The sequence below is a fragment of the Lissotriton vulgaris genome, chromosome 4_1 (genome assembly GCF_964263255.1).
Source record: "Lissotriton vulgaris chromosome 4_1, aLisVul1.2, whole genome shotgun sequence".
Taxonomy (NCBI): Eukaryota; Metazoa; Chordata; class Amphibia; order Caudata; family Salamandridae; genus Lissotriton; species Lissotriton vulgaris.
Genome location: NC_141691.1, coordinates 886611106 through 886634064, shown reverse-complemented (window position 1 = coordinate 886634064; position 22959 = coordinate 886611106).

Sequence of the window (22959 nt, the reverse complement as noted above, 5' to 3'; positions counted from 1 at the left end):
ACTTCATGTCTTTGATCTTTGCTGTATGCAAATTCTCACTGACGCTGCATTGTTCATTATATAAAATTAAAATAAAGTTTAAAAAAAAAACTTTCAATTGGGACGAGGTAGAGATTTGGAGTTTGGGGTCCCTGAACTCTCAATTTAAAAATACATCTTTTAGTGAAGTTTGTTTTTAAATTGCGTGTATGAAAATGGCACTTTTAGAAAGTGGGCATTTTCTTGTGTTACCATTCTGTGCATCTGTCTGCCTGTGGAATTCATGTCTGGTTTAGACTGATAGTTGGGCTGTGTGTGCATTCAATCTAGACAATCACACAAAGGGAGCTGAGGAGTACCCTACATATCCTGATGGCCCATCACCGCGCTGATGGGTGTTCCTGAGCTAGAGTGATAGGAGTAATTGTCCCTGACACCTGAATAGGGCTGTACCTGCCCTTACACAAAGCTATTTCCATCCTCCTGTAGTGTGTCTGGAACCAGGTCGGGGTATGAAGGGTCTTGTGTACTGCAAAGAATATACTTTGAAGTCTGCCTACTTCAAAGGCAGAAAGGGATATAAGTATTGGATCTGTGATCCCACATTTTTAGAACACTTCCGGACAAAGATTAGATTCTGCCAAGAAGAAGAGCTGGAGAAGCTGTAGGAGGGGAACTGTCACTCAGGTTGTTGCTGTGTTGGGCAGGACTGCTACTTGCTGTTTCTGTCTTGGACAGTGAAAGGACAGGACTTTGCTTTCTGTCCTGCTTGCCAAGGTTCTCCAAGGGCTTGTGTGTGCATGCCTCCTAGTAAGAAGTCTCAGGGTCATCAAAGACTTCACCTGCAGCCCGAGCTCTTCTACTTGGAGTTCTGACTTGCCAAGTAGTGCAATTCTAGTTTTGGACCCCTGGAGTTGGTTTTGCTGCAAAGAAGCCCGAAAATCCACACATCGTCCATCAGCGCCATGCAATTGAAAAAACAGTGCTTTGCTGCATGTTGCCGAAGAACTTCTGAGAAACCTGCTCCGACTATGATGCAGGCTCTGCTGTGCAGCTGAAGAAATTGATGCAAACCTGCTCGAGGCTATTAAATCAATGCAGCACCTGTTTTGCCACCGCCCCATCAACACCAGCGCGTCTAGTTTTAAATGCATTGCACCTGTTTGCCAAGTTCTTCATCGATGCAGCCAAACAGTAAGGAACCAAGACCGTGTGTCCAGAAACCAATGCATCACCTCCCCTCGCAGTAAGGAATCTCACATAACCTCCCTTATTAGTAAGTAATCAATACATCACCTCCCCTGGCAATAAGGAATTGCCGCATCACCTCCCATGCGAGTAAGGAATCAACGCATTGCTTTGTTTGCTGGTGCTTCATCTCCCCTGCACCTGTTTTTGTCTCTGATTTTGACGCAACCCAGGTGCTTTGTCATAAAAGTGATGCATCCATAGTTTTCCTATTGACTGAACTGTTTTGACCCTTTTAAAAGTGATATATTTGCTTGTGTATGTTGGATTTTTATCATTTTGGTCTTGTTTTATTCAGATAAAGATTGGTTATTTTTCTAAACTCGTGTGGTATCCATTTGTAGTGTTTTCACTGTGTTACTACGTGTGTATGTACAAATGCTTTACAAACTGTCACTGAGATAAGTCTGACTGCCCATGCCAAGCTACCAAGGGGTTATCTTTAGTATTTTAACCCCCTTACCCTGACTAGAACAGGGGTCCCTACTTGGACAGGAAGTAAGCCACTGTCAACTAGAGACCCCATTTCTAACAATTTCCTGGCTGCAGGCTGACCTAGGACGATAAATCCACAGCTGCCCACACCGGGAAAAAAGGGTACAAAAAGTTGCTTTTTAGCCCGTTTTCTGTCATAGGCACTAGTCCTTCCCACACAAGTGAGGTACCATTTTTATTGGAAGATGTGTGGGAATATCCTACAATGGAACTAACTTTTATTAACTCCGATAGGATTTCTCTGCATTTGTACATTCCAAATCTATGCCAGTATGTAAGAAAGAAGACATTTTCTAAAAATGCCATCTGAATCCCATGCTACTATAGGCATCCACAAATTCAGAAATGTACAAATAACCACTACTCCTAAACTCCATATCTTGTGCCAATTTTAGAAATACATAGGTTTCCTTGATATCCATTTTTCACTGTAACTATTTAACCATATGAATTGGTTTTTGATGAAAAATCATTGTACAGTGCATCTCAGTTGTTGGCTATGGCTTCTCTTGTGTTCTTGGGAACCTACAGACCCTGCATATCTCCACAACCAGAAGGTTATAGCAGAAGTTATGGTATTTTGTTTTTTGCAAATTGGCCATTGTAACAAAAAGTTACAAATGAAAATATCACAAAATGGCAGGTTTTTTCCACTCATTTTCAATATTTCTTTATTTCAACAGTTAGTTTATTTGGGAAAACCTTGAGGGATCTACACGTGACCCCTTGCTAAATTCAGAATTCCGTCAGCTTTTCAGAAATCTATAGTTTTTCTAGATCACCCATGAGTTTCACACTGGTTTTAACCACAATCTGGAAGTAGGTTGAAAGCCTAAAATTTGGAAAAAATGGGCTACCTCTTTAAAAAAATGCAAAATTCTTGGTAACATTTCTTTAATTTTGCTTCAGCTCTGCATGTCCCTGAATGCTGGGAAGATGGTGAACCTTTTGTTGATGTCATTTGTAAAGGAAAAACGAACCACTTTTTGTAGAGCACAAGGGGAATCCACCCGGCCTAGTTACCTATAGGATCCTCAGGATGTCAGGAAAAAGACTTAAATTTTGTGTGGATTCCTTATGTGGAAAATAAGTTATGGAACCCTGAGAGCCAACTCCCCCAAATATCAAAAAAGGGCTTAGCACTAGGGGATGGGGGTGAGCCCTAGCAGTTGAAGGGGTAATGCATTTTTCTTCGCCTGCTTACGCATAAAGGGCCATCACTACCTTTACTGCAACAGAATTAAAGTAGCATGAGTTCCTGCAGGGGCAGTGCTTCATGTATAGTTTTAACAAAGTCTGCTCTGATTATTTCATTAGGAATGTCACTGTCACCCATCCCAGGAACTGGATCCATTGTTGTGCCTCACAGTGTCATGTGATCACATTTTGGGCCTGGGTATAAACAGCAATTTACATGTCTCATTTTTAATTTGCCATCTTTTTTTAAAGACAATGACATTTGACACACATTCATTTGCATGCCTATGCAGGATAATATTCCCCCAACTAAACTTTGCTTTCATTTACACTTTGTAGGCACCCTATCAAATACCTTGAACATTCTGTTCAAGGACAAAGTTCATTATGCAAAAATGTTATTTGATACTGTCCGTTCAGCGACAGAGCTATCAGGATAGAATAAACAATAGTGGCCTGATTGGCTTCTGCATGGCAACATGGATGATGTTTATTATATACTCAACATCATTCCTTTGTTAAGTCAGAGTAGCATTTCACACAAGATTGGGGATCAAAGCATAGATACCCGCACCAGTCTTGTCATTCCTATGTTTGAAACAAAAAATAAGGTGCAAAAGGGCTTGAGACACAATCCCTTAGGTCCCAATATAGAGAAAGCAGAAGTGACCTACCTGGTCTCCCCAATACCATATAGCAAAAAAACAGCCCAGCACACTTATAAGTATCAACAGTGTAAAATACACAATAAAATAGATTCAGGACACAACTGTTTTCCCAAAGAGTCGATGTGATCTTGTAATTTTGTACTTCATCCTTTATTCATTTTTCTTTTAAAAGCGTTTTTTTTTGCAACCGCCAACGCGTTTCGTCCACAATCAGACTTCTTCAGGTTTGAGATACATATATCCAGACAGTGGTATTGTGCCACTTCAGAGATTTCAATAATAAACGTGTGTCGGTGAATAAATGCACCCGTCTCCGCACGATCGTCTGTCTCAAGAAGATATTCAGGTAGCATTTCACTGGCACTGAGAAGTTGCCCCCATGCCAGAATTCCAGCCTAGCGTATTCCTGATTACCTCTTGCAAGGGATGCTGCCCAGTTCTCCACCAAGATGGGCAGCCAGATGACACTTACCCATGGGATACGGGGAGTTAGATCACCCTACACGGATTTGGCACATTCGCTCACCCTAGGCACATTATTCTGTTTCCTTCCATTGAATATTCCAGCCCCCTTGTTTTCTCAAGAATTACAATGCTTTAATAAATATTGAAACTGTATGTTGTATATTTCTTGTGTATCTCTTTGGGTAAGCATAAGTAACCAAACAAAAGGGTTCTAAATCTATTACCACAATTTCCTTGGGGAATCAGAGGAGTCATGTTCTGAGGTTGCCCTATCTGTTTGTTACCTTGTCAGGTTAATGGTACTGATGGTGCACCATGAGCAGCAGGACTAAAGCCAACTTATCCTGAAGGTGTGCTCAGAATCAGTCTTGCACAGTTCTAACGTGTATGTTGTCCAACAAACACAGTTTTACTTGGGAATGTATAAGCCCTACCACAACAGGCCTAGACTATATACATTTTACTGGGAATGTTTTAGGTAATCCCTGTTGTGTTAAAGTTATGTGTCACCAACAATATAGCTGGGTTGAATTTAGTTTGCAACCTTGTGACTTCTGTGCTCCACCGTCTATGCAACTTAATCAGTCACAGTAGTTCCTTTCAGCAGAATCACTTCTCTTTTAAGTGCAGTTATAGGGATGCATATCCATAACATCCAGTTAGTCAAGGCAATAAAATCAAAAGATAGTGGGCAAATTAGAACAACAAGGAAGAGTTACAAGTTAGCCTTACAAAAAGAAAAAAAGAGAGTGGGACGAATCCCGCTGGTAGTCAATTAAACAAGCTTGTGCTGCCAGAGACGCAAAAACGTTTTGGTCACTAATTGCATGAGGCAATGAAGTAGGGGCTCCATCTCCCCATCACATTTTGGCATCAATCTGGTACGATCATTCTTAAAAACTTTGCAGAGACTCTGATACATCACCCCTGTTGGGAGTTGTCAAGGAAATATCTAACACCCCTGGAAGCGATCTCTTCTCTCTGGGTGATATCGAGGCCTCTATTAGACGAATAGTTGAGGCAAAAGCTAAAGGTCCCGATGGTATACTGAGGGGCCTCTTTCAATGTGACAACCTCTGTCGTTCTCCTTATATCTTACTACTTTTGAACGCAATAGCAAGAGGTGCCCCAATCCCAGGGTCCTGGCAGGGGGCAGAGGTGGTAAACTCATACAAAAAAGGGGCTGAGAACTACCTTGCAACTACCAGCCAATCAGCCTAATAGATCGGATACGAAAAGTATTTTGCTGAGCCCTTCTACAAAAGATACAGGCTTGGGCTGATAAAAACACTATTCTAGCACCGTTCCAAGCAGGTTTCAGAGAAAATACAAGGGACAATAGAGCAGGTGTTCCGCCTTCTTCTACTATATTGAACAGTTATGGTCATTGGTAAGGGCAGTTTGTATATTGCCTTTATAGACCTGAAGTCGGCTTTCGATTTAATTCCCAGAGAGAAGCTGTTTCAAATCCTTAGAGAAATGGAATGCTATATGAACTCCTTAATCTAGTTATAAGGCTTCATGAAGAATAAGATAATCTTGCCCAGGTGAGGTGGGGTTCGCAGGGACAACTCACAGACCCTATTCCAGTTAGAAGGGGAGTACGTCAAGGATGTGTATTGGGGCACCCACACTCTTTTCCCTATATATTGATGACGTAGTACGATTCCTCTCCCAAAATCCTGCTGATGCTCCAACTTAGGCGGGAACAAGATTGTGACCCTCTTATTTGCTGCAAGTGTCTAAAACCCGGGTGGGGGGGGGTTACAATAACTCTTAAAAAACACTTCTGCGAAATGTCGGGTCTAGAGAGCAACACTACCAAAATCAAATTTATGACCCGCAACCCCCACAAATCCTACATGGGAAGGCTAACCTTGGGAGGGGCATCACTGGAAAGAGTAAGCACATTCGATTATTTATGGGTAAAATTATCAGAAAATATGTGTTGGGAACCCCATGTAACAAAGATGGCCCTGCAGCACAAGCAGATAACAGGGGCCCTGGGAAAAGAACATTGCTCCTCGTCAAGCAAGCTGGTTGCTGCCACTCTGCAAGTTTACGATCTAAAAGCAGTTCGTTCTGCTTTTTATGGGTCAGAATTATGGGGTTGTGACAAATTAGAGGACCTCAAGAGATCAGAGCATAAATTCCTAAGATGTTTGGTGATGTTGCCCCAGAGCAACCCGCATCATCCCCTTATTCTAGATATGGGAAGACTATTTATCACCGACATAGCCAAGCTTTGCCCATTGTTATTTTGAGCTGGAAATAGGTCGACCCGGAACTCTCCTCATATGCCCCTGCTAAGGCAGAATTCATCCGCCTTGATACCCGTAAAAATATTGGTTGCCTGGCAGCATAAGGGGGCTCCTAACAGACACAGGGTTGCAGGGCGCCTGGGAAAGCTCCAAAATGTCATGTTTGCCTGCACAGCTTACTCATGGCCCAGATCAAAATGGCAAAAACCAGTTAGCAATCTAATGGAGACACACAATTATCGGGATGCCTTGCGAATCCTTAAATTAGACACAAGACCGCTGTATGCCTGTACTGTTGCTGAGTTTCTCTGTAACGACTGGGGTATCAGGAAATGGTTCCAAAGCGGTAGACTACGATGGGAGGTCAGCGTCATTTGTATATACACCAAATATAATTTACTGTACTCTTGTTATAATCTTGTTTCCCATAAAACAATAGATCTAGGCCAAACTTGAGAGTCATCCAGGAGCATTAGGTAGTACTGACTCAATCTGAGCATCTTTTAGTTTAGCTGGTTTTTAAGACAGAAATTGCACAAACCATGGAGATTTTAACAAGAACGATTTATTATTATAATTTCAACATCGATGCACATATGTATTTTACATTGTATAATGTTTCTCTTTTTAAAATTCACAGCCGGTCCGATTTTATATTAATTTATTATCACTATCTATTTAAAGTCAAATATTGTGGTTTTATACGTTGGTCATTGGTGCCAAACTGTGACTGTAGAAACCTTTATGGCAAGCATGCCGAAATAAAGTATATTTGACTAAAACACAATATCACATGCCCCATCACCGTTAGTTATTAAACAGGTGATGACCTTTTTGAAAGGAAAAACATCAGCTAAAGGCATTGATTGGGTCAATATTGACAGGAAGACTCAAGAGCCCAAAGAGTCAGTGCATACCTATTATAGACATAGTTGCAGTTGTTCTTAGCAGCACTGTGGAATGGACACTCTCAAATTAGAAAATGGGAAAATGACAAGATTGAGACCTGGGGATAGCTTGATGATTCGGCAACATTTATATGTTGGCAGAATAAATCGGTTGATGATATTGTAAATTATGCTGAATATTGCATTGATGGATTGGAAAGGAAGCAAAAGTGATTAAAGGAGAAATTGATGAAAGCAACACCAAGAGGAAGTCAGAGTCAACCTAGTGCAGAGAATGTTGGTTCTATGTAAGGAGTATATCAGCAGGGAACTCCTCTGATCAAGGTGGGTATGGGTTTTCGCAACAAGGCAAAGGTTGCGGTATTCCAATTTACCCAAGGACTTGGATTGATGTGGCAACCTTGAAGAAATAGAATCCTAATCACTATTGAAATAGGCTTGGGCATTAAAAGTGGGAATGTTATCTTAATTCCAACACATTGATGAATGAAAACCAGGTTCAGAATTCAGGGTTCACGCAGCCCCAGAGTAATACCCTGTACAGTCACAAAATGTCCTGAGCCCAAAAATGCTAATTTCTAATGTGCCACAAACTCCAGTGATGCAGATTCCACAAGCCCCAATGCTGCAACAAAATACAAATGATCCCTAATTTAATTCAATTCCAGTCCCAAATTTAAATTAGAATTCCTTCCAAAATCAGAATGCATTTTGCAATTTCCTATGTTTGAGACACTTGAGGGCTACGGGTCTGATCAGTCACAAAGACGGCGCCTGAGGGGGGAGGAAGATTGCACACCTGTTCTACTGTTAGATAAGTGGGAGTGCCATACCTACCCTTTTCAGGAAAAAGAATACAAGCTGTTGGGGTCCTAAATAAGCAAATGACAAACCCAGGAACAGAAGTGCCTGTTAAAAGAGGGTCGTTTGAGGAGAATCACCAATTTGTGGTATGTGGCTCCTTTCCTGTGAGCTTACTAGGACGTGATCACTTGTGCAAATTAATTTGCACAATCTATTGTACCCCAAAAGGAGTAGAGTTTCAAACTCATGATGAAGATGTCGCCTTTAAATTGGCGAGTCAAGGAACAATGATTGGATTGTACTCTTTGGTGATAGATGTTGATTTACCATTGGATCGCAAGGATACGATGAAGCCTGAAGTCTGGGAATTTTCAGGTAAAGATATTGGTCTCATTAAGGGAGTTCACATAAAACCTAATTTTGAGTATACGCAAGAATCCCTCCGCATAATCTGACCCGTGAAACAATTGCTGGGATTACTATAGTCTTTGAGTCGATGATACAGCAAGGCATTTAGAAAGATATAATGAGGAGTTCATGTAATTGACCTATTATGGACTTGCAGAAGCCCAGTGGTAAATGTTGCATAGTGTAGGACCTGAGAAATATCAAAAGTATTGTTGTTCCCTGTTGTCCCATGGTACCACATTCAGCTGTGATTTTATTTCAAATTACATGTGAGGTATACTGTCATCGATTTTTGTCAGCCATTTTTCTCTGTACCCTTGCATTGATACAGTCAGTACCTTTACGTTTTCCAGTTACAGAACCGTGTTTTGGTATGGAGCCAAGTCCAACAGGTGTATACAGAGGGTCTCTCAATTTTTAGTCAGATCCTCAAAAAGAATAATGGGGCTCTAATCATGCCCTGTACATAGACAATGTGCATAGACAATTTGCTGGTTGCATCAGAAACACAGGAAGCTTGTAAACAGTATTCCATTGCATTGCTAAACCACTTAGCTAAGAATGGACATTACGGTCCCGAGTACGATGTCGGGCAGAAGGCCTCTGACCGACAGTCGGATTCTCCTCGACTGTGTCAGAACCCTTCAAACTGACTTGGCCGGTTTACAACCCAACTGACTAATCACGATGTTCATGGTTGGTTTGTAAACCACTCAGTCATTCTGAATCGGTTCCAATTGGCACTCGGAGAAACAGTGTCAGTCGGAACCGCATTGTACTTTTCTATGGACTTCACTATTACGATGGCGGTATCCAACAGCCTTTCCGAGTCAGCCTATCTGACACGGTAAGACTGTCAGAAAGTGACTCATCTCGAAGCCTGCGTTTGGGGCCAAAGGGGGACCCAAGGGACCCCCTGTAAAACCCTGCACTGTGTGACAGGCACAATAGGGTGCCTGCGACAGGGTGCAGGGTTTTCCTCAAACACCCCATTTTCCCATAGGAGCCTGTGTTGCGGACGGTTGTCGGTCAGAACATGGGCTCCCATAAGAATCAATGGGAAGTCCGACCGAACAGTGTCCGGTCGCATCATAATCGGTCAGGGTGAAATGCAGATCGCGAGTTGGTCAGAAACGATTCCGAGACAGTGTCAGGTAGATCGGTTTTGACATCGTAATCGATCCAAAAGTATCCCCAAGTAAGTTGCAATATTGTCAGATAGAAAGTCCTGTATTTCACACATTCCATTGAGAAAGGAGTGAGGAAGGTGTAACAGGAAAGAAAATGGGTGCTTCTTAAAATGAATCCGCCAATCACCCAGAGAGATGTCAGGATGTTTTTGGGAATGATGGGCAACTGTCACCATTGGATACCAAACCTTTCCTAATGACCAAGCCTTTACACAGGCGGACACACAAGGATGTATCTAATACGATATCATGGGATAATTACTGCCTGATTGCCTATTTTGTGCTGAAAGTCTTTGTCATGCCCTGGCACTACGAATGCCTGATTACAATAATTTTTTTACTCTTTACTGCAGTTAGAGGGAGGGCTGCACTCTTGTAGTGCTTACACAGATGCACAGAAATGTGAGAAGACCTGTGGCTTATTTTTCTGCTACTCTTGATCCTGTAGCTGCAGGTCTGCCTGGGTGCCCATGGCAGCGGTTGGTGTCAGCATGGAATAGTGTAAAAGTATTGTGATGGAACATACCCTAACTGTTCTTGTGCCCCACTCAGTTGAAATTGTCTTGACATGTACTCGAACAAAGCACTTAACCAACAGTCCCTTGACAACATATGAACAGATTATACTTACTGTGGAAAACGTCATCCTTGAGCGATGTGCTACTTTGAATCCTGCCACCCTTCTGCCTCGCTAGGAAAATGAAATTGATGAGGGGAAGGTTGAACATGATTGTCTCAATGTCACTGAACTATGCACCAGGTCAAGACCAGATATACTGGATGAACCACTGGTAGACTTTGATTACATACTGTTTGTGGATGGGTCATGTTTAAGAGACAATGAAGGAAACCTGAGAGCAGCTTACGCAGATTGTACAGTCTGAGGGGTAATCAAAGCCTCCTGGCTTCTAGGGGTGTTCTCTGCCCAAGTGACTGAATTGATAGCTCTTACTAGAGCTTGCAATGTCTCTGAGTAGCTGATAGTGTCAATATTTACAGATAGTCAGTATGGTGACATGTAGTTCCTACCAATCTGTAGGACCTGCGCATTGTTCGGACAACTTAAACTAGGGGCTTGGTGTCAAGACTGATTCTGACACCCCCACAGGATATGTTGGCCTACAGACCAGCAAGCTCACAGTGTCACCATAAGCTCCCCTAACCAGGGAGCAAACAGGTTTCTGCCAAACACTGAACATGACAACCCTGACCCCTCAGGGATAGTGGAAAAAGTACAGAACCTTTTGCTCAATAACTCGTTCTCACTCATTCTCAGAGGAATATGCAGAAAATACACAGAGGGACATTTTCAATAATATTTATTGAACCAACGTTATTCTTGCATAAAATATACGTGTATCTCAATGAAGAGTAGACAGAAGAAGATAAATGTGATTACAAGCACTGAAAGCATAAATAGTAGTTATAGTTCTACCATCCTGCTAAAACAACGTATATATACAGGCATGTAAAACAATGCAGTAATCGAGCATACTTCTACTATGCAAACTCTATTCTAAATGTACCTTGAGTGTGTATAGGTGGAGAGCCAAGAGTCCCCCCAAGGAATGATCCAACCTCATTACCTGATGGGATAGAGTGAAGGACCCCATCTTGGTCATGAACATGACACCCCTCATGAGATGTCAGACCGCTGCGTGGTGATTTCAAAGCATGCAAGGACCCCTGTATCTGCGGAAGTGCCTCCTCAGCCAATCTATCAGGATGCTCATCTTTTATAATAGAAGGCAGCCTTGTGATGTGCGCATATATTAGTGATGTTATGAATTTGAAGATAGCCCTGTCGTCCCCTTGATGAAGATAGTGATGACATTTGTACGTAATGCAAAATGAGACCTTGTACATGATGTTCAGAGCGTTGTGATAATGTTGTGCAAAGCTGGATGTAAAAACAGGTTTAGTTTCAGAGAAACGAATGCAACATTGTCGTGCATGCAAATATGTACAAATGTTCACAGCAGGAAAAGTTATTAGTGAGGATAATGTAAGAAATAAGCTGCTTCACTACATGGGCCTGACTCTGGAATAAAACAATGGTTTTGGTGTTGTTTATGACTTTAGACCAGGGGTCTCCTAACCGGTCCTGGAGGGCCGGATCCATGCCAGATTTTTAAAATGACTACATGTATCTCAATGGGGATATCCAAAAAATCTGGAATGAATCCGGCCCTCCAGGACCGGTTTGGAGACCCCTGCTTTAGACAGTATGGCCGCAAAGTGGATTTATGACGTCATCTGGATCCCCGATCTGCAATGTGGATCTTGTCATGAGGTTGTTTGAAGCACCACAGCTGTCTGTAAAAACTGCAATTGCGATGTGTCCCGCTCATCACAGTAGGGATGATTATGTAACAATGGATGATCGTTACTCTGCTGAGGTTGCATGACACTGTACTTAAGGGTCATAAACATTCAATGTGAATATGACAATGGACACGAATGAGAGACCAACTATAACATTTTGTTGTCAAGAACTGATACCTGGGAGGATGTGAAGAGATTGCAGAAGGACGTGTCAGAGGCAGAAGAGCAGAATTGGAGCAGACCAGAAAGTGTGAAAAGAGATGATGATTTAAGGATTTCTGTAGATGGCAGACAAGTGTTGCTAGACAGCATGTTGTCCCCACTGGCAAGACATTTCCATGGACCCACACACATTGGATGGGAGCCCTTTGTCAGATTGTTTAGGCAGCATTGGTTTTATCCACAATTTAGATTTGTGACTGAAGAGTTGTGCTACAGATTTCTTTGCTGGTATCGACCAGAGGCTTTTGGCATCGTGGAGCAGGTTAATGGTACATTGAAAGCCAGATTGGCAAAAGTGTGTGCATCAACATGTCTGAAGTGGCCATATGCTTTGCGCCTTGTGCTAATGAGTCTTTGCAATGTTCCTGATCAGAAAACAAGATTGTCCTTGCATGAAATACTCATGGGGAAAGAAATCAGCCTGCTGCAGTGCCCACAAATGCACTTGTAAACATTACAGATGACATGGTTCTTGACTATTGCAAGGGACTAGCTGACGTGGTCCATTCTGTGTCCAGCCATGCTGAAGCTGTTGCCGCCTCTCCATGTCTGGAGCAGTGCCATGACCTCAGTCCTGGCGACTAGGTATTGGTAAAGAAACCCGTTCGGAAGACATGTCTGGAGCCTAGCTGGTGTGGACTGTACCAGGTTATCCCAGAGACAAATACTGCCATAAAGTGTGGGGGTATTCCCAAATGGATCCACACTACCCATACTCGAAGAGTGGAGTGTCCTCTTGATTATGAGACAATACCTCTCCCTGAACTGCAACCCACAACCAAGAGACAGCAAAAAGAGGGTGCACAGGTACTGAGGGCCAGATGTATGACATTTTTTTTGCTTGGGCAAATGGGTTTTACACCTGTTTGGGCAAGCAAAAACCTGTGGCCCATAACTAACCCTATTTTATGAGTCGCTAATTAAATAGTGACTCACAAAATAGGGTTAGCTACTCACAATTAGGAAGGAGCGTTTCAAGGGCGTCCCTTCCTAATAGCAAGTCCAACATCTATGTAAGAACGTTTTGCGACCGCAATTGCAAAACACTCGCAGTTTACCACTAAAACCGTTCGCAAACGGGAAGGGGTTCCCAGGGGACCACTTCGTCTTTGTGAATGGGTGCGCAGAAATTTTTTCCGCGCATGCAGTGGTCCCAGGGACCGCTACCTGCCCTTACAAAATGAAACAAATCGTTTAATTTTTTCTTAAATGCATCCTGTTTTCCTTTAAGGAAAACGGGCTGCATTTTAAAAAACTGCTTTATTTAAAAGCAGTCCCAGACACGAAGGTCAGCTGACCCCAGCAGGCCACCATCCCAGGGAGCGCCAGCCATTCCCAATGGGGTTGCAAATTGCGACAGCCTCATTAATATGCATGAGGCATGTAATTTGCAAACCCATTGGGGATTGCAAACAGTGTCTCAGGCACTCTTGTGCATTGGAAATTGCGACTCGCAAATAGCGACTAGCAATTTGGAGTAATTTGCGTGTCTCAATTTCCAATGGTTCTACAAGAGCCTGTGACAGCACATCCTCAGCCTGAGGGGAGCATTGATGAACTGGCAGTTGAGGAGTCTTGGCAGGAACTGCTACCTGAGCCAGACTCAGACCCTGACAAAGGGCCTAGTGGTGTGTTACGCCTTGAGCAAGAGTGATAGTGAACAATCTGTAACCAGAAGATCAAAAAGAGCTAGAGTGCCATGTCAGAGATAACTGGCCCCTGAATGGACATACTTTCCCGTGACTAACAGAGAGAGAAAACTTTGGGAGTTGGAGAAAAAAGTGCAAGTCCAGTTGAACCTCTGGGAATTTAGACTGGTGGCTGATCTGTGTTTTGATTTTACTTTGCCACAACAGATTGACACGAATTGTCATTATCTTGACTGTTGGACTGTACTTTGAGATGCGCTTTTCAGTAGAGACAGTTGAATAGATTTTATTTAAAAAAATTAAGAAGATTACCTAGGTCCGAGGCTGCTGAAGGAGTGTAAGGGTGTCATTTAGAAGTGCACAGGGAAGGGCTAAGGAAGACTCACAAAGATTTCATAAATAATTGCTTCACATGATTTATGGACTTTGTTTGTCATCTGCATAAGTAAAAAATCGCACAGAAGAAATCTGCCTGCTGCAAACTCTTTGCTTAATGGTGTGATTCTAGAGAAATCATGGAAACTGATAAACACAATAAATGTGGGTTCATATTAGTAGGTGTTTTTAATAGCTGTCATTGTAGTGTTGATTGCTTTGCTTGTATAATTATTTTCACCTACACTTTCCACAGTAGCCTAGCTTAAGCCTAGAGTTGCCCCTAAAACCCTGAGTCCAATTGACAATAGCTTGCAAGCACTAGACTATAAAGCTTTGCATATAGATGAACCCAGAGGAGATTATTCTTCAAATGTCTATTTTAAATTGCTCTATGAACATATTGACACAAAGGGGCTGATCACAACTCTCGGGCGGAGAGCATCCTCCCGACAGTCTGAAACTCCTCAACTGTGTCGGAACCGTTCCGACCAACTCGGTCGGTGTACAATCCACCCGACCGATTATGATGTTTGTGGTCGGAATGTAAACTGCGGGGTCATTCCAAATTGGATCCGAACTGGCTCTCGGAGTATACCTGTTGGTCGGAACAGCATCGTACACCTCTATGGACAGCATTTCCAACCTCTTAATATCGATGGCGATTTCCAACAGCCTTTCTGAGTCGGCCTGTCCGACAGAGAAAGTTTGTTGGAAAGTGATTTTAGGGTCCCCTAGCAGGCCCCCTTCATCCTGAGGCCTCTGGTTGGGGATCGAGAGGAACCCTAAGTGACCTCCTGTAAAACCCTTCCATGTGGTGTGCCTGTGACAGGGTGCAGGGTTTTCCTCACTCCCCCCATTTCTCCAGAGGAGCCGTGTTACGGCCGGTTGTCGGGTGGAACACAGGCTACCATAGGAAACAATAGGACTCCGACCGAACAGTGTTTGGTCGCACAGTGTTCAGTCGCATTGTAATCCGGCAAGCGAAACTGCCAACCGTGAATCGGTCGGTTCAGAATCCGAGATGTGTTGTGCAGAAAGATTCTGCACAACACCGTAATCGGCCCCTATGAATGCAAAAAACTGTTATGTCTGTACTCAGTTACCAGCGGCAGAGAGAATTACCTATCACCATATTCCTCTTACATATGGTGTTACGTGCAGCCTTCTGTTAAGTCTGTTCTATGGAAAGGAACATTTCCAATATCATTATGCAAACTGTAATTTTGTACTGTCTGAAGTTCCTCTGCTCAAGCAGTTGTATAGGCATTATCATGCTAAGACAATGGAGAAAGTTAACAGTTTCCTTAGGCCGAATTTTGCACGCGACGCGGCTTATGTTTATAAAAACAATTTGACATGTTCTTTAACCGAGGTAGAGAAGAAATCTTTGGATTTATTAGAAGACAGGAATAGAGCAATAGATGACAAAGGAGAAAAAAAAGGATGATATGAAAGATATAACAGACTGTGGGATACAGAAGAAGTGAAACAACAAGACGCAGGAGTTATGCCTGCACTACTTCTAGATGGCAAGACAGATGGAAATGATATGTGAGTAGGGAGAAATATTTCATTAACACTAAGTTCATTGGTAAAAGTAGAACTTTGGCTTCTGTTCTTGTGAGGACAAGATCCTGTTATTCCGGTAGTTCATTTTGTTAGTGGGGAGCATGCATACTTCAAGTTGCCCAAGGGTGGGATGGTGCATGTTATTTAGGTGTAGTTCTCCCAAAGATTTATCATGTGAAACAATTGTATGATCCTGTGTGGGAAACAAAGTCTAGAACTATTAAACCTTGACTCACCTGAAGTCCAGGTTGTTCAACTTGAGAGACGTGAAGAGAAATATCAGCTTCCCTTTGGAATTTACTCTCGATCAAACTGAATTTGTAAACACAGTTGAACGGAAGCAAAATTCCAAGGAAAGGGGGAATAGGGACAAAATAATAAACAGAAAGACACACCACAGATTTTTGCTTCAGAAACAGGTGCTATGGCATATATGGACTGTGTCTCTAATCATAAAACAGAAACAAGAAAGTATAAGCTTTTAACTTAGATCTTGTATTTGGTTTACCTTTTAAGCATACCACCAATAAGAAATTATACCTTTCTATTCAGGTCTTGTCTCCCGCCAGAATATTATTCAACAGGCTATGGCAGCATTAATGCAATTACTTTCTGTAAAGAAATAAACACACTTGAATAACTATAACCTATCACTTATTAACTAGAAAATTTGCTAAGTTGCTTAATATGAACTGAATATGAATTGCTTTATTTAGTTCAAGGGAGTCTTTGAATAAACAATAATGTCTTTCTTTTCTTTTACAGGTTCATCCAGTTGTAAAGTATCCACAAGATGGCTTCTTATGCCAGGTAAGTATTAATTGGCTGATTAGGTTTGTTTTAATCCTAAATGATTAATTGTAAATCACCAACTCAAGCAGTGATTCACCTATGACCTAAAAATAAACTGTCCTTGTGTTTCCAGAAAAACGAGTTGCCAAATTGTCTTTGCGCATTAATTCCACCTATCGATCTGCAAACAAACTGTCTTTGTGTTTCCAAAATGATATTTGCCAAAATGTCTTATTTGCGTTAAAATTCCTTGCTTTTTGTGCTTTCTTGTTGTGAGGCTGAAATACAATGTGCTTTATTCCAAAGATTATATATTTTAAATATGCCGGGACTTACTTGTTCTGCGCGTGCTCTGCACTCTTTCCAAAGACCTTACTTTCTATTTCAGGACTTGAGAGTCTTTAATGTGGACCGGAAAAGCCCCAAGAAGAGGTTTCCTCAAGGACGGAGGAAGAATGCTGATGTCGGACCGGAAAGCCGATTCGAGTGTCAGGGTTGCTATGGTTACCGCTCTGCAGGGAAGCCTCGACAAAGAAGGAATACTGGCTCCAGGTGAGGAAGGATTGTCAACAAGCGTAAGAGCTTGTTTCTGCTCGTTCTGGATTTAAATAGCTACCAGGAGGGTGGGGTTTCTTGATGTTTCAGGAAGAAAACTTACTGCTCATGAGTTTCAACTGACTTTTACACAAAGTGCATATTACTGAATTCTACTGCTCATGTCTTAACTGTCTTTGAAACAACGTGTCTAATTATGCAAGGAGCTCTTAATTCTTTACAAATAAGCATTGGCATTATACAGAAAACTTACATGCCTGACCCTGAAAGCAAGCACACATTGGCAAAGTACGAAAGGCAAACAAGCGTTGATAAAGTACAAAAGGCATTTATATATAAACCCCCCAAAAAAAGAATTACATGAAACCAGATGTTCCTGATTCTGAGTGAGGTTGAGCATGGTTCTTTACACAAACCCTAACAAGAACTTAACAAGTTAATAGTGGTGCTGAAACTGTGGTAGACATTTTTGGTGCAATGATTCTATATGTAGGTGTAATCTTGATTGATCTCAAGATTAGAAAATTGTCCACAAGTACCACATGTTCCTTGTTGGCTGTAGGTACTGAAATGGTAGCTTTGAGATCCATGGTTTTGCAGAAATTATTTGCATTAGACAGTCTTCTCATGAAGGAGGGCAGAGTCTGCAGGATTTTAAAGATCCAGCACTGCTGTACCTATATTCCTGACAAGTGTGTTTAATTGAAGTTCAGTACAAACATTAATGATCTGAAAGGTGAGTTGAAACAATTGGAAACTACAGGCACTTGGGAAGCAATTGGTAATGAATTTGCAGCAGTAGGCAAATGGTTTGGGACTCTTGAAAGTAGAACACTTGGTTCCATTTTGAGACCCATTGTGATAGTTGCCCCATGTGCAATGTCTTTGATTGTAATCTTCAAGGGGTACAAGTATATGAAAGCAAAAACAGAAGTACAGGAGAGTAGAGGATGAAGGAGAAAGGAAAAGGATGTAGAAATGGAATAGAGTCAGTGTAGATGTTATGATGACATGAAACCTCTTAAAATAATAGATGAAAGGTATTGCACACGTCAAAGTTGTGACTTGATCCCACCTGCTAAGGGCTCATATGTGTGTTATTATGATGACTAACATCTCTGCAAGAGGGGGGATTGGAGGAGCGCAATCTAGACTCCATCCAATACACATTATCATTGTGCACTTTGCAGTTATATTTATCCACTGAGTGCATTAATAATATTAAAGTACTTGAACATTGTTTTAAATGTTCACACACATTAGTATTATTTTATATTACATTTAATTACAGTCACATTAATGAAATGTAACTATTGAGAAACTGAAGCTTTATAGATGTGTGGGCTAATGTTCATTTTAAATGCTTCCATGTAGTCTTTATTCACTGGAACTTGGGTATTTAAAAAAAAAAAAAAAAATAGATTACACATGTTTCTTGTAATCATGATACTGTACGCCAGGCGAGGTACATGTAGAGGGTTTGGCAAGCCTCTCTTTAGCATGAGCACACCAAGTATTAGATATTATACATGACTGATGTACCTTAGTGAGCTATGTATAATGTATAATGTACTGTAATTGTTTTCTGTATTTCATTTGATCAATTCATTCATCGTGTTTTGTATCACAATCTCTGTCAATTCAGTGACACGATCTGGTGCATAGTATTTCTTCGTTTTTAAAGTTTTTCCTTTTTGTGCACAGTACGCTTTCTTTAATTCACCTCTTTCGCGATAATTTATTTGCACTGCTGTTCACCTGGTTGGAGGTTTGTTTACGTACAGATTGACAGGGAATGTGGAAGAAAGTCACGAAGTTTAGACCGATCCAAAATGGCGATACCGCACGATTCCGGGGAGTCCGTTTTTGCTGTTGTGAGTTTAGTAATGAGCAGGGTGTTTTTAAACCGGAAGATCCGGTGTTTACATTGAACACTGAATCGAGTGGAGTATATGGAGGAGTTGATGAGCAACCTCGTGGTAGGTAGTGGCGTTTTTAGGACCCGGGCTTTGGCTTTAAAATCAGAGAGTTGTGGTTAAGGATGGTTCTTTAATTTCATTTATAGGTGGTGGTCGGTATTATTCATAAAGACGGAAACGCGGTGGTTTCCACATTAGAGAGCTGAGGTAAGAGAAGGCTTCGTTTGTTGATTGTCATTGAAAGTCGGTACACGTTCCTCAGCAGTTGTTCACAGCAAGGTATTTTTTTTTTTTTGTTTACAGGAAGATTGTATTTCTGGTTCTGTTGTGAGTATATTATTTAGTGGTCTACATTCCACTTTTTAGGTGTGGTGGTGGTGTTATATGTGTTTCACTAGTGCACGGTTAGGTCATTGCATTTGAAATACTTTGATGAAACGTAAATGGATTCATTGTTGCTTTTCCACATCCCCATGTTTTTCGAATTTGAATCTGATATTATATATGTTTAAATGTAAGCTTCTGATACGAAATGTTCATATTTACAGGCCCCTGAGGAAGAGTCCATAAAGGACTCGAAATGCATCGGGCTACATCAACTGTATACAGCCAAGAAAGATTATGTTGATACAGTGAAATGTTATTATTTGTTTTCAATATATGTTTGAGATTTACATAAATGAACTGGTGATTAAAAATCATATTCTTGAGTAAGACTGGTTAAAAGTCATATGTGAATGAGTAAGTCATTCTGAAAAATGATTAGAATGTATGAAAATATGATGATGTATCTGGTGTGATCTATCCACCAGCAGCAACAGTGCGCAGAGGTTGAGTGGTTTATTCACTCTAGTTAGGTTGATACGTTATAGGCACGGTGTGTGGACAAACGTGCCACCTCCGCAGCACCTATGTGTTAAAAGAAAGAGTAAAAAAGAATACTTTCATAAAAAAGAGGAGTGCTATCCACTTTGAAATTTACATTTGGTGCCCAATATCCCCCACACTGCCCCGGGGATCGCGGCCCTCTGGGGCAAATAAAGCAGCCACCTGGCGCATACTGGAGGCTCCTGGTGGGCTAGTTGCCCCCCAGGGACCCCCAGTATGCAAGGGGAATTAGTTCCCCCTCTGCAAACATGCCCGGGGCTGCGTTGCAGAGAGGTGTAAAAAAGGGTGTGGCCTCATTACAACTCTCTGCAATGCAGCCCACTGGCTTATACTGGAGGCTCCTGGTGGGCTAGTTGCCCCCCAGGAACCCCCAGTATGCAAGGGGAATTATTTCCTCCACTGCAAACGTGCCAGGGGTTGCGCTGCAGAGTGTTGTAAAAAGGGGGCGTGCCCTCTGAACACCTGCCTGCAAAAATGTTGTAAATCAGTATAAAAAAATAACAATTAATACATTTAAAAATTGTCATTTAAAACCTTCGAAATTAAATGAAAAAAACATAGGTTTCAGGCCTGATATAGTTAGGAATTAATATTTTAAAAAAACATTGAAATTCACTAAAAAAACATAGGTTTCAGGCCTTATATAGTTAGGAATTTGCATTAAAAAAATCTTTGAAATTCACTGAAAAAAAGCATAGGTTTCAGGCCTTATATATTTAGGAATTAGCATTTAAAAATCCTTGCAAATTCACTAAAAAACCATAGGTTTCAGGCCTTATATAGTTAGTAATTAGCATTTAAAAAACCTTGCAAATTCACTGAAAAAACATAGGTTTCAGGCCTTATATAGTTAGGAATTAGCATTTAAAAAACCTTGCAAATTCACTGAAAAACCATAGGTTTCAGGCCTTATATAATTAGGAATTAGCATTTAAAAAACCTTTGAAATTCAATTAAAAAACTATAATTTTTAGGGGTGTTATAGTTAGCTGGACATTTCACTCATACAAAACCATTGAAATTGCTCCTATCCTATATAGTTAGTTGTACTAACGATATTTCGCGCACCCGCAATCCACTGCTGATGATGACACATATTACATCATTCATGACATGGTCAGTGACATCACTGATGACATCTCAAATGACATCACTGATGACATCATCCACGTGACAATCACATTCACCTTTTCATACACTAATAAAATCTTTCATCACTCTTTGTAAAATACAGAGTATCATATTTGAATCCATTGACACTGCAATACAAGTATCTAAAAATCCACTAAGCGATTCCTAGATGTATACACACATCTAATCACTTACCTGTAGATTCACTCATACATGCTGCCAATGAACAATAGAACACTTTCAAAAATACTTATACACCTATATCGACATTACACACCAGCACACAACCTATTCACATATGAAGTTATGCTACTCACTTATGTAAACAATGGACAATACTTACATACTTACTTAGCTACACAGTTATACAAACACCAGTACATCTATTCATTTAGATAGTAAGTCATACCTAGTGTATTATAAAATCAATATTACAAGTATACAGTTATCCATATAGTCACTCACACAATCAATGAGTCTTATGTATACTTATTTATATACTGTGGGATGGATCAAAGAAATCTGCCAAAAGCTTTTGTATGTGACATCAATGACAATGACATCAATTTGAAATTCACAGATTATATCAATGAATCCAGTGTCTCATATTTTGATCTTGAAAAGGGGTGATCCATACCCGTACTTTTAGAAAACCAACAGCGGGAAACATTATCCTGCACACAGGAAGTTTTCATCCTCAGCGACTTAAAATGAGCATCCCTTATGCTGAACATCTTTGGATGAAACGAAACTGCAGTGAGCCACTGGCCCTACAGGAAGCACAAGATTTGCTCACCAAAAGATTTGCACAGAGAGGGTACAATTCTGACATATTAAAACAGGCAAGAGACAAAGTGGACATAATTGAAAGAGAAACATTGTTAAGCTCTGATGTAGAAAAATTGAAGGGAAAAAAAGAAAACGGGAGATCAAAGCAGGATGATCCCTAAATATAATGCCTACCAGTCTAAAGTGAGAGATAGCCTCTGTAGGCATTGGCATTTAGTGAAACAAGATCCAATACTGCAGGGTGTGGTGTCACATAGACCCATTGTGACTTTGAACAAGGCTAAGTCAATTAGGAATGACCTGTTCAATACTAGCCCGGAAGTGACAAAAGAGGGAGGTGGCTAAAAGCCAGCCAGGGATTCCACCAATGCTTTGAATGTATGGCATGTAAATTTGGCCAAAATGAAAAACAGGTCAAATCACCTTTGCTAAATAGCCCATGGAAAATAAGTAACCCTGGGTGAAGCACTACGCTACGCTCGCGGAGTTTGCAAAGTTTGCGCAACTTCGCACTACGCGAGCTGCACGTAGCACAGTGCAAAAACGCGCAGTGCAGCGTAGCGTAGTGCAGCGGTCTTTCTTTGCTTGTTCGCAGTCCTCAATATCATGTTCGCGACCGCGAGCAGGCAAAATGACATCCCGGCGAGATTCTCAACACGGGGAGGTCAGGTTTCTCATTGTGAGTGGTACGCATGCTCGCGACCGCTCTCAATGAGAAACTACCAGTTCGCGTTGAGAAAGCTGCCGCTCGAGTAATAATTTACTCGAGCAGCAGAAAACTACAGCTCGCACTGTGCAAGATGCCATTTTCAATGATTGCACAGTGCCGGATGCTTGTCCGCACTGTGCAATCATTGAAAACGCATCTTGCACAGTGCGAACATGCTACTACGCAGCTCACGTAGTGCTACCTGAAGTTCGCGTAGTGCGAAGTGCACTTCGCGTAGCTTCACATAGCTTCGCGTAGCGCTACTTCGTGAACTACGCCCACCCCTAAAAATAAGAGGCTCACTAAACTGTAAGAGTGAGTTTGTGGTCTACATCTTACAAAGTACATGTTCAAAAATATATGTTGGAAGCACGATACACATGGTGCATGTCCGTATATTGTAACACCTC